Raw genomic sequence first — 13,607 nt, forward strand, 5'->3', positions numbered from 1 at the left:
ATATTGACTTTCAATTTTACTTAATATAAATATTTGTTTTTTCACCAAACCTGGTATTTGAGAGGCACTGTTGATTAGTGGATAGTTAGTGGAACATAGAGTTAGGAAAGATATGTGCTTAAGTCCTGCTTCTGAAACAGTATCTTTGTGATCATGGACAAGTTATTTGACCTTTCAATATGCCAAGCAACTGGTACTGTTAAATTGAGGAAGAGTTGCTCATCTGCATTGCTGAGAGTAGTATGTTTATACAAATGAAATTATTATTCTACAACAACATCAACAAGTTGGTATAGGAGGGGTGGAGGCAAGAGTGTGGAGTAAAGACAGAAATTCACCAGAGCTCTCGCCAATTACCTTCCAACAAACTTTTAAAAACACATAAAATACAATTCTGGAATAGCAAAACCAGCAAAAGTTGGGGTGAAACAATTTTGCAGCCCAAGGAAACTTAGAAGGTTGGCAAGACAGGTTTGTCTCAATGGGGTGAGGGGAAGCGTGGAGCTCAGGCCAATACAGGACACACCTGACAAGCAAGAAGGTGTCCTTGGTGGCAGAGACTTCCAGAACTCTTAGCTCACAAATGATAAGAGAATTAGACAACTAGTCAGAAAAGAATTACAGAGAACATTTTGGTGTCATTGGATTCAGGAAACTTTTTAAAATGTATTTATTTTATGTAATATTTTATTTTTCTCCAATTACATGTAAAAACAATTTTTAACATTCTTCTTTTTAAACTTTGAGTTCCAAATTCTCTCCCTTCCTCCCACCCCCTCCCAATTGAGAAGGCAAGAAATTCAATATAGGTTATACATGTGCAGTCATGAACAACATTTCCATAATAGTCATGTTGTGAAAGAAAAGAGAGCCAAAAAAAGATTCAAGAAAATAAAGAAAGTTAAAAAAAAAAGTTTGGTTCAATCTGTATTCAGACATTATCAGTTCTTTCTCTGGAGATGGATAGCATTTTTCATCATAAGTCCTTCAGAATTATCTTGGATCATTGGATTGCTGAGAATAGCTAATCATTCACAGCTGATCATTGTACAATATTATTGTTACTTTGGAGACAATACATTTCACTTTGCATCTGCCAATGCAAATCTTTCCAGGTTTTTCTGAGACCATCCTGCTCATCATTTCTTATAGTACAATAGTATTCCATCACAATCACATATCACAACTTGTTCAGCCATTCCCCAGTTGATGGGCATCCACTCTATTTCTAATTCCTTGCCCCCAGAAAAGGTGTTGTAAATAGTTTTGTACATATAGGTCCTTTTTTTTTGTCATTTATAGTTGATCAATGTGCAATGCTGCTGTTACCGAGTACATTGTTCTCCTGGTTCTTCTCACTTCACTCAGCATCAGTGCATGTAAGCCTAGGTTTTTTTCTCAAATTCTCCTGCTCACCATTTCTTATAGCACAATAGTATTCCATTACATTAATATACCACAACTTGTTCAGCCATTTCTAAATTGATGGGCATCATCTCAATTTCCAATTTTTTGCCACCCTAAAAAGAGCTGCTATAAATATTTTTGTTCATGTGAATCTTTTTCCATTTTTTATCATCTCTTTGAGATACAATAGTGTTGCAGGATCAAAGGGTGTGCACAGTTTGATAGCCATTTGAGCATAGTTCTAAATTACTCTCCAGAAAGGTTGAATCAGCTTACAACACACTAACAATGCATTAGTGTTCCAATTTTCCCACATCTTCTCCAACATTTATCATTTTCCTTTTTTGTTATTTTAGCCAATCTGGTAGGTGTGATGTGGTACTTCAGAGTTGTTTTGATTTGCGTTGCTCTAATTAATGGTGACTTAGAGCATTTTTTTATATGACCATAGATGGCTTTAATTTCTTCATCTAAAAACTGCCTGTTTATATCTTTTGACCATTTCCCAATTGGGGAATGACTTGTATTCTCATAAATTTGACTCAGTTCTCTGTTTTAGAAACGAAGCCTTTATCAGAAACACTGGGTAAAAATGTTGTTTCACATCTTTCTGCTTTCAAGTACAATGTTTAAAATAAAAATAGCATTGATAGAAGTAGTATGATCTTGATATAATGTATTTATCATATTCAAGTTATCTCAAACCTCTCCCTCTTCCAAATGTCTCCTTTTAAGATTGAAAGCAATGTCCTCCCAGGTACTTAGGTTCACAATTTCATAGTCATTTTTGAGTCTTCTTTCTCTACATATTCAATCAGTTGTCAAAGTTTTGTCAATTCTGGATCCATGAAAACCGTTTGCATCTGTATTCTTATCTCCATTCACACACCTGCTTTTTAAATAATGATTTAATATCATTATTGTCTCTTACCTGGACTTCTGTAGTCACCTCCTTGTTTTCTGGTTTCCAGCTTCTATTCAGCCTTAGTTTCTATTTCCTTGCTACCTGCTTGCACTATCCCAAGTTGTATCCTATGCCTGAAAAAATCTCCTTTCATATCTCTGCTTCTCAGAAAATATTTCTTCCTTCAAAGCTCAGCTTTCTATGTTTCTATGAATCCTTCCAGGATCTTCTCCCTTTCCATTTGTTAGCACCTCTTCTTCCTCAATTTCCCTTATACTCAATGGCATGCTGGTAAATGTCTAACTGTCTCTTAGAAAAAAATTACAGCATTTTTTTTTTCAGCCAAAGACAAGGTGTATTAAAACATCCATCATACTGGACAGACTCTTAAGGAGTCTGAACATTAGTATGCTGTTGGTTAGATTGTTAAGAATCCCAGCAGTGGCTAGATTATAAGAATCAGAGCCCCTTAATGGAGACAAGGTGAACCTTATATACAGAAAGACAGTGGGAGGGACCTAGGAGTGATCAGTAAGCTGAGGTGAACAGAACTCCTGGGACCTGGACCTCATGGCCAAAGGAGAATGGAACCTATCTAGGATTAAGGGTGGGAAATGGCAAGGGGCCATACATAGGGAGGTAAGACAAAGGAAGACCAGGATAGATTAACAGAATTGGGAGATTGGGTGTAGCCACAATGAAAGGCCAGTTGATGGGATTATAGCCTTAGGCAAATGCCAGAGATTTGGCCAAGTGGGAAAGTCCAGGGTTTTCCTTTCTGGGGTCTAGATCCCAACCTCTTCATTCCCCCCTCAAACAAATGGGACCCAAATTCTTTTGGTAAGGGGTAAAAGTCTCGGCTTCTGAAAATGGTAAAGGGTGTAGAGATGTCCCTACCTCACAGGGGTCCCAAAAAGGAGGTTGACTGGAACCAAGCACAGACTGTATCCAGGGAATGAAGAGTGGGACATTGACTGGTATTTGCTGTTACCAACTCTAGGTGAATGGCCTGTAGTCTAGAAGACACAAATCTGACAGAGAAGACTGCAGGGCCCAGACATAAAGCAGGGACTAGATTTAGGGCCCAACTTTTAGAGGATGAAACATCCTTAGCTCTGTTTGGATTCAAATAACTCAGCTTTCCATCCATGCAGTATCAAATCCACCTCAAACCAGACTCAGTAATAGCCAAGTGGGCAACATTCCCTTTCAAAGCAATATAATGGGGAAACTCAGCCAGGAGGATCCCATCTTAGACTGAGACTAAAATTGTCTTCTCAGCTTTTCTCGATGCTGACAAAAGTCATTACCACCATTATCACATTCTCTGAGTAGCTTGTGGCATTTCTCTCAAGATAGTGGATTATTGATTATTGATGGATTATGATCCATCAGACAACGCAAAATAAAATCCTATGAGCTTTTATCTTGAACAGCAAGTTTCACTAATCACAGTTTAGGAAAAAATTTTCCAGGATTTACATCTCAAACATAAATTTGTCCTGGTGTCTTAAGCCAATCATTACAGATTTCCATGCACTTGCAAATTCTCAGCAAACCATAACCCAAACAAGTTTTTCAGCTAGTTTACACATTAAAACAATAACCAACAATAGCCGAACTATTTTAATGGTAACCAATTGTGAAAAGTTGCTTGACATAACTGATACAAAAAGTTCACCAATTTGAAACTTGAAACAAACCCATTACTAATCAGATGACTTCAGTTTTGTTAAATCACTTCCAAATTACTTTACACAGAGAATCAACATCTCATCATTAACAGTTCAAACTACAAATTTAAAAGAGTGTGTTTATCCAAGTTTGAAAGCTAGCTTCATTACCTTGAGCAGGATGTGCTGAACTTGGGTGATGCTTCCAGGCAAAGGTTGCCCTAGAGCCCAAGGCCATTGCCAGGGGGCCCCATGCCATAGCTGCTGCCCCTCCCTCCTCCTTCCTTTCCCAAGTGGGGGAGGGTGAAATCAAAGGTGAGGGGTAAAGGGTGACCCTCTCTTATCCTATGAGAGGGGTTAACAGATACCCTCTTGACTCAAGGAAGGGAGTAAATTCAAATTAAAAGAAATAAGAAATGATGTTTCAAAACTCCTTAATGATCAATCACAAACCCTCCAGAATATGCCAAGATATTTTTAGCTGTTCTAACTTTCCCTGTAACCTCCATGAAGGAGGATTCAGAAAAAGGGAGTAAGTTAGCCTCAGGGGACCAAAAAGCAACTGCAGTTTTCCTCAATTCTCTAGTGCCAAGAGAACTGACAGAATTGGGCATACGCTTCCAGATAGGGCATCTGTCCTTGTCCTCTATGCTGTAGAAGGTATACCCAGGTCCATGACCTCAAACCGACCCAGTGGACCAAGAGCCTGAGAGTGTCAGGCTGAGTGTGAGACAGCCTCATAATTGTCTGCCCAAAAAGCACCTCCAAGCCTTGGTGCTTGGAGAACGACCCCAACTGCAGAGCAAGAAAGGAGGTGGGGGGAGAGGCTCACATACCTTCCAGTCTTGGCGAGAGAAAAACTTGGAGTTAGGTAGTTTCCCATTATGAGTCACCAAAATTACGTGGTTTAAGGGTTCAGGGGTGCTGGGGCCCCAATATCACAACACGTGGGTGCTGCCCGAAATAATTCGACCCAACCCTTCTTTCAGCCAAAGATAAGGTTTATTAGAACATCCACCATATTGGGCAAACTCTTTAGGAGTCTGAACATTAGTAATCTATTGGCTAGATTTTTAAGAATCTGAGCAGTGGCTAAATTATAAGAATCCCAGCAGTGGCTAGATTATAAGAATCAAAGCCTACAACATGTTTTTAACTTTCATTATTGACACTTTATAAATTTTTGGTAAAAAAAAAATATTCTATTTTTCCAATAACAAAGTTAGTTTTCAACATTCATTTTTATAAGGCTGAGTCTCAAAATTTTTTTCTTCCTCCCTCCTTCCCTGCCTCCCACTCCCCTTCCCAAAATGAAAAGCAGTCTGATATAGTTTATATATGTGAAATAATGTAAACATATTTCCACATTAGTCATATTGTGAAAAAAAGAAACAGAACAAAAGGGAGAAGCCAGGGAAAAAAACAAAACAAAATAAAATAAAAAGGGAAAGTAGTGGCCTTTGGCCTGCATTCAGATTCTGTAATTCTTTCTCCGGATTTGGATATCATTTTCCATCATGAGTCTTTTGAAATTATCTTGGAGGATTGTATTACTGAGAAAAGCTAAGTCTATCATAGTTAATCATCACACAACGTTGCTGTTACTGTGTACAATGTTCTCCAAGTCCATTTCACTTGGTATCAAGTAAGTCTTCCCAGGTTTTTCTGATATCCTCCTGCTCATCATTTCTTATAGAACAATAGCATGCCATTAGATTCGTATATCACAAGTTGTTCAGCCAGTCCCCAATTGATGGCCATTCCCTCAATTTCTAATCCTTTGCCACCTCAAAAAGAGCTGCAATAAATGTTTTTGTACATGTAGTTCCTTTTCCTTTTTTTGTGACCTCTTTGGGATACAGACTTAGTAGTGGTATTGCTAGATCATATATCATTTTTAAAAGTCTATACTATCAAATAAACAATAAATTAAGCCCTGATTTGTGGGATTTACTGATTTCCAAGGTATAAGAGATCAGACTGAAATTTAATAATTGTTTTTTTCTAGGTGGTACAACTTAGGTCTAGCATACCTCTCCTATATACTATGCTTATTTTTGTACATTTTAGATCCCTTCCCTCAATAGAACTGAAATTACTTGAAAACTGGGACTTGTGTATTTTTGTCTTTATTCAGACAAAACCCTGCACAATGCCTTGCATAGATTCCCAATAAATGTATATAGTTTTTAAAAGTTGAACTGAACTAAATACAAAAAGGGTAAAACAGCATTGGTTAGGTTAATGCTATTTTGGGTGTGTCAGTTTAGATCTGAAAGATTGTCTAATTCACAATAACTAATCATTTGTGACTTATCTGAAAATGCCAATCTCATTGCCCTCAGAACTGTTTTATTTAGTCATGTGTGTACAGGAATAACAAATTATTTTGCATTTGTTTACCATCATATAAACAAATGTATAGTTGTGGCTATTGTTAATAGAATGATTTAGTTGGAAAGGCCTTGAAAGGACTTCTAGTCTAGTAGTCTCCAATCTCTTTTGATCATGTTCTTCTATCAGAAAAATAATTGGGCATGCACTCCAATATGCATATATTTATTTATAAGTTATATACATGTATTGCTATGTCAATAAACACATTCATTTGAAACATTATAAAACATAAAAAGAGATTTTAAAAGAACAAATTTATCTGAAATACTTGATCCTAAAGTTAATAGGTGTTCAAGGGAGTTTATTGAGTCAGAGAACATTATGATCAGATCTTTGCGTTTTAGAAAAATCCCTTTGGAAGTTGTTGGTTTTTTTTTTTTTTGAGCAGAAAATAGAGAGGGGAGAAACTTGAGGCAGGGTGACCATTTGAGAGACTATTTAGACTAATATGGATACATTTTTAAATGACTTCACATGCATAATCAATATCATATTGCTTGCCGTCTCAAGGGGTTGGGGAGGGGCAGTTGTTAGGGAAAATTTTTTTGGAACATATATTTTGAATGAATGTTAAAATTTAAAAAATGTTATTATTAAGTATTTAATGAAATATTTTTTTAAAAGTTTATTTAAATAACCCCAGGGGCAAGTGAAAAGGGCTTGAACTAGCATTGTGATTATATAAGTGAAGAGAAGAAAAATGAGAGAGATGTGGAAGGGGCAGAAACAAAAGGATGATAGCCAGGTTGTAAACCAGGGGTGCTAGAAGGATTACTGAAAGAATGGTGGTGCCTTGCAGAGTAATGGGGGCATTTTGAGGAGATGTGGGTTTTGGGACGGTGTAAGGACTGGAATTACCCTGGATAGGGAACCCTGCACTTCCCCCATAACCATAGGGTGTTCTTTTTATACCAAAGGAAGAAGTCAATATCTCCAGAGTGATTATAGACAGTAGTTTAATAAATCATTATGAATACTTACAAAGACAAAGGGAGGAGGATCTATAAGGGGGCATCACTACTGATTGGTGGATATTTTTGGTTTTCTGCTTAGTCAAATAGCGTTAAACCAATGTTAAACAAAACACATTTGCATCTTGATCATGTAACAGTCACAATATTCTTACTATGGTTTTCGAAAATCATGATATTTTGAGTTATGACTCAGTGTATTCAGTATCTAAGTTATGAATTTTAACAGGTCACCATTTCCTGGCCTCCATCTTTCACAGATTTTAAGTTTTTTATGGCTCTTCACTTATTGCTGTATTTTATGGATTTTCCCCAATCAGGACCCCACAGAGGGAAACAATGTAATGGGATTTGTAATGTACAACCAAGTTACCCATCCTTGTTTATCCTTGATGATTCACTGTGTTCTGTCTAAAACCAAAATGGTGTGAGAAGTCTGAGAGCAAAAGCCAATCTACTGATAAAGTCATAATGTGATCTGGAGGAAGGGGGTCTGTATGCTGAAGATGGGGAAATTTTCTCAATCACATATATACAGTTGATACTATGAATTCCTGGTTAGCAGTCAGGTGTGACAATCCTGAGAGAACTCCACCCAGGTCAGTAAGGGGGAGGTTGGGAACTTTCATAGAAGAGGGAGGGAACAGAATAGGATAGTATTGGGTTATAAGGGAAAATATGGTTGTGTTGGAGTCTTGGAATAGATGGAATGTGACTCATCTTCCCTCCTTGTGATTGGTTGATAAAATGCCCAATTGGAGTCTGGATATTGAATTCTTAGGACTAAGATGCCCCATTTTCCCCAGGGGACCAGTGATTCAACTTTGGAAATAACCAATCTATTCCATCTCCCACCTCTTACAGGGGACATATGATGACTTAGAAAGTTTAAGTGAAGTATCAAGATTACACAAAATTAATAATAGGACCTTTTAATTCCAATCAAATACTGTACATGCTATATGTTAATATAAAGTATATATGATAAAATAAACCAAAAGATTCAAGAGACTTGAAATACTGACTTGAATTAAAATAAAGGCAAGAAATGACTGAAAACTACTTAGTCAATTGGAATTACACAGGAAGCAATCCTGGATATCTGTAAAAGAAAAAAAAGTACTCTGAAACCAGCCTGACCCAGTCTGGCTACCAATATGGATGCAAGGATCCAACTGAATAATTACCAAGTCACTCTTTCCCTCATGTTGCATAGACACAGTCTTGTTAGTGGAAAGATGGAGAGCAATTTGGTAAAACAGGCCCATTAGCAGACTCATTCTCTAATTTGGGGACATATGCTAAGTCAAATGAAGATATTTCTCTGGCTTCTCCAGTCACAGTGGAGGTAAAAGCACTCACCACAGAAGCCTTTACAACAGGTAAAATAATCATGATGAGCAATGAGATCTCCAAAGGGCATTTGGGTGGTGGTTCCTTCTTCAGAAGGAAAAGAACTAAAGGAAGAACAAGTTAGGAAGACAGACTTGACAAGAAGTAGACTAGAGGAGTAAAAAAGAAAAATGAAAAGAAACCTAGCCAAGTGATCTGGCAGTTTTCCAAGTTTTTTATTCCAAATTTATAGCTGAAAATATGCATATTGTTTTTGAAATAGAAGTCAATCATTTGAGATTTATGTCCTAAAGTCACTATTAGACAAGTTTATATGTATATCACAGCATTCTTCTGTCCTACACAAGTTTAACACCCATTTCCAAATTGGTATTATAATCATAAAATGTTATTTATTTATTTATTTACTCATTCATTAATTTATTTATTTAATTTATATCCCCTCCCCCACCCCTAGCCACCTCATGTTGCAAGGTGTAGATAAACAAAATAGTGTTTCTAAGCCCATGCAAACTAGTTAGTAATTAGTGGTAGAGACAAGACTAGAATCCAAGTTTAAAGTCATGACTAGGGCCAATAGAACTTTGTCCCTGGGCACCAATTTTTGAAGTCTCTGAGAGAATAATGCTTCTACCGGGATAATTAGGTGGCATAGTAGATAGAGTGTTGAGCCTTGGGTCAGGAAGACCTGAGTGCAAATCTGGCCACAGATTTGATTATTAGTTGTGTGACCCTGAGCAAATAACTTAACCCTGTTTGTCTCAGTTTCCTCCTCTATAAAATGAGCTGGAGAAGGAAATGGCAAACCATTCCACTATCTCTTCCAAGAAAACCCCAAATGGAGTCATGATGAGTCAGATATAACTGAAAAAACAAAGTTGACACAGTTCCTCCCTTGGTGGTCACACCTCTACCCAGGCTCCTTTGCACGGTATTCCCCTTAGATCACTTTCCATGCTAATTTCCTTTAGCACAAAAATTTTTAGTTGTGACTACCTCCAGGTTTCCTACTTCTTAAGACACTCCATTTTTCTCCATGTTATTATACCTTTATATGTTAATTATTTTTTACCTACATATATCTTAAAATAATGAAACATAAGCAGCTTACTTCAAAGAGGTGCCTATTGTTTTACTCTGTTAATACTTCATCACTAACATAATCAAAATCAACATGTTGAACAGTAGCAATAACAACTCAAAGAAATGAATCTTCATTGCATTGGTGGGGGCCTGTGGTTGTGGAATATATTATATATTGTCAGATTTGGTTGATGTGGTTTCCTTATTTTTCTTTTAACATGTATGGTGCAAGAAATGATTCACTTGGAGTAAGGGGAGGAATGTGCTAAAAATAAATGTGGTGTTAAAACAAATGGCATCAATAGAATACATGAAGGTACCAGATGGCACACTTTCTCTCTTGAGCCATCTCATTTAAGTAATACTCTTCTTCAGCTTAGCTCTACTCTGAACTCACCATGTTTTCCTAGCAATGACTTCTCTGTATTCTGGAATTATTATTTCTGTCTAAAATGATGACATCCTGAAGTCTGCCCCTGAATGGAGCTTTGTGTCACAATTGTAAATGCCAAATGGATATTTTTCCTTAAAAAAAGTTGATTTAAGAATATCTTTTGTATTTCTTGCTGTAGATGCATTTTGTGGTAGCAAGCACCTGAAGAGCTAGTTATGGTTCTGCTCATATTAGACATTTCTAAATTTGGTTTAGTGATCATTTTTCTGCTCCTAACATAGACCTTCAAAGGCAAAATAGATGGACTGCTCCCCTATCTCTGTTGTAGGAAGAAAGATACTGAGGGGCAGAATTCCCCACACTACTTATTCAGTCTGCTCTGCCCTTCAGATGTCATGAATGGTCTAGGAATGCTTGATATTTAACTTTAAATTTTCTGCCTCTCCTGGTTTTTCATGCTGGTTATGAAATTAGCACTTGCATTTTCTAATGTAACCCAATGGGCCAGCCTGGGATGACTGCAGATGAGCGTGCTTTTGTTTAAATGTGCAAATACACCATGCCTCAGAGGTTTTAAAATTTTAATGCACATCCTAATTGCTTTCGTTCTGACTAATGTCAGATATACCAAAATGAATATCCACAGGAAAAGGCATGTTAAAGCACACAATTCAATTTGGGGACACCAAATTGCTACAAGGTGGCCCATTTGAAATTAGCCCAATCTATGACTTTAAATAGCTTACATAACTCAGATTTAGTGCATTTGGAGGTTTTCAAAGTGCTTGCCACACATCAGCCTTTTATGGTAGGGAGATACAGTTCACCTAGAAGTATTTCATTTGCCATGATGTTATCTGTCTTGATAAGAGAATATCTAGTAAAAAATCTGCATTTAATGATTGAAAAAATATTCCAAACTATTTTTCTAAGGGAGTGATTCAGTTTATGTGAAGTGCTATACAGGCAACACTGCAGAATAAACTATTTTATTGCCCTGTTTGCTACTCAAGTACTGCATAGTTAATGGCAGGATTCACTTCTCCACATAATCTCATGTCCTTCAAATGTCCTTCAATTTTAAGCACAGAGAAATGGGCATGTTTGGGGAGTGAGGAGGGAAAAAATGGTAAACTCTACCACTTTAACACTATTTTCAGGGTCCATGTCATAGTATCACATTCCAAGTAAAATCTTCAGATAAATTAGAGAAATATCAATATCTATTTTATATCTATAACTGGCTATATTTATCATCTATTTCTCTCTCTCTATATATATGTATGTGTGTGTGGTACACACACATGTACATACACACATATATGTATGATAGGTGTATATATGTGTGTGTGTATATATGTATATACATATATATACATATACATATAGATAGATTTCTCTAAGCATATTTGGTCTTTGACTTTTCTGCTTGGAAATCTAATCTAATTAAAGTCTAGTTAACTTTTCTTCATGTCTGGTTTAGTTTTTATTTAGTTTAGTTTTTTTGTTTTGATTCTGTGATCTGAGCACATTGTATGGTCTCAATTTCCATTTACAAACATAATTTTTTTCTAAATCTGTTTGCTAATAAGAATGATTTGATTGAAATTAAACAAAGTGCTTTTAAAATCACAGGCTAATAGATTTTGAATTGAATAATACCTCATCTATTCAGGTCATCTATTCAGGTTCCTTATTTTAGAATTGAGAGAATTGAAGCCCAGAAAATTTAAGTACCTTGCCCAAAGTCACAGAGGTAGGTAGTCAGCAGAATTCTATGATCTGAAGTATATTCTTGGGCTCTACACCCAGTATTATTTCCACCATGCCAGATATTCCAGGGTCTAAAATTTCTCAATGTGACATTTTCAAATAAATCCATTTGCTATTTCCTTCTAAAACACTTTCACTATTAGGAAGATGTTAATAGCTTAAAATGTTAGTTACCATCTCTCCTCTTCCCTTCCATTTAGTTCTCATTTACAATTTAGGAAGTTTTTTTTTTTTAATTGGTTATACTACTAACATATGTTCCTTGATTTTTAATTACAAGAGTATGTAAAAGAAGAAATGAAATTGATGTTTTGAATTCATTCAGATTCATCTTTCTTTTTATTAGGGAGAGTCTTTCAGGAATTGGAAATAAAAGATCTTTTTCCTCCTCCTGTTCTCCTTCCATCTGTTCTTTAAGGTTTACTCTTAAGCACCACAGACAATGCTTGGGATACCCCTTCCCATATGTAGTAGTATGGTCTAAGAATTCAATGCTTGGAATATATGTAATTTCTCCACTATGGACAGACCATTTTTGACACAGATTGCAGTGCTTCTGTAAATTAATAAATGGTTTATAATAGCTGTAAAAGCCAGAATATTTATACTCCCCACAACATGGTCCTTTGCTAGACTTATCCCTTATGAGTTGTCCAGACCTGTGACAACTTGCATTTTACTTACATAGCTGTTGAGAACCCGGGACTAGTTTCATGACACATTTGTCATCAGAATAAGGCTTCTAAGGGGCAGCTAGGTGGCACAATGGATAGAGCACTGGCCCTGAAGTCACTTAACCCCAATTGCCTAAAAAAAAAAATAAGGCTTTTACATTGAAACACAAACTCCTGTTGAGTTGAGGAAAAGGAAATCCACACTCAGCACAAATGATGGAATCAATGAACTTATCCATAGTCACAGATTACCAAATTATTTCTTATTTTTATTATTCATAAGTATTATACATGCCCGTATCTCCATATACATGTCCTTCTGTTTCAGGAATAGACCTTACAGATTGTGGTCATTTGATTTATCATCTTAAATGTACCTTACCTACTAAATCATTGATATCTCCATTTATTCTCTCATTCTTTCTGCCTATTTCACAGAAAAAGGACACCCTCACCCTTGACAAAATTAAACCCTCTACCTGTACTCTTGATCCTAAAATATTCATTCTCCTCTGATCCTTAATCATTTACCCTCTTTCTTTCATCTTCAGTTTTGTTCTTTTCACTCCATATATCAATGTTTTCAATTATCTTCATCCTAAAAATCTCAGTTCAAATCCCACTTCCTACATGAGGCTTTTCCTAATCACCATAGCTGTTAGTTCACTTCTCCTAAAATTATTTTCTATTTACTTCACAAATATTTTCTAACTACCTTTATGTGTTTGTATTCTTTCTCCATATAGAATGTAAAGGCAAGCTCCTTGAAAGTAAGGATTGTTGTATATTTTTTCTTTGTATACCCAACAACTAGCACAGTTGCTAGCCTATAATAATGTTTAAAATATTACTTGATCAACTGAATGCTTTTGCAGCTTTCATGAAATTCTTTCTACTGAATTGACTCAGTGTCATTATCACCAAATCCAATTACCTTTAAAATAGCCACACAACTTCATTTGTCTTGATGCACAGAAC

The 13,607-nt window shown here is 36.2% G+C and overlaps 1 pseudogene; it reads left to right on the top strand.

Moving 5' to 3' along the window:
- Window positions 1–1,309: 1,309 nt before the first annotated feature.
- LOC114025831 overlaps window positions 1,310–13,607 on the top strand; it is a 75,562-nt pseudogene continuing 63,264 nt past the window's right edge.

The sequence above is a fragment of the Vombatus ursinus genome, unplaced genomic scaffold (genome assembly GCF_900497805.2).
Source record: "Vombatus ursinus unplaced genomic scaffold, bare-nosed wombat genome assembly UNPS02014832.1, whole genome shotgun sequence".
Classification (NCBI taxonomy): domain Eukaryota; kingdom Metazoa; phylum Chordata; class Mammalia; order Diprotodontia; family Vombatidae; genus Vombatus; species Vombatus ursinus.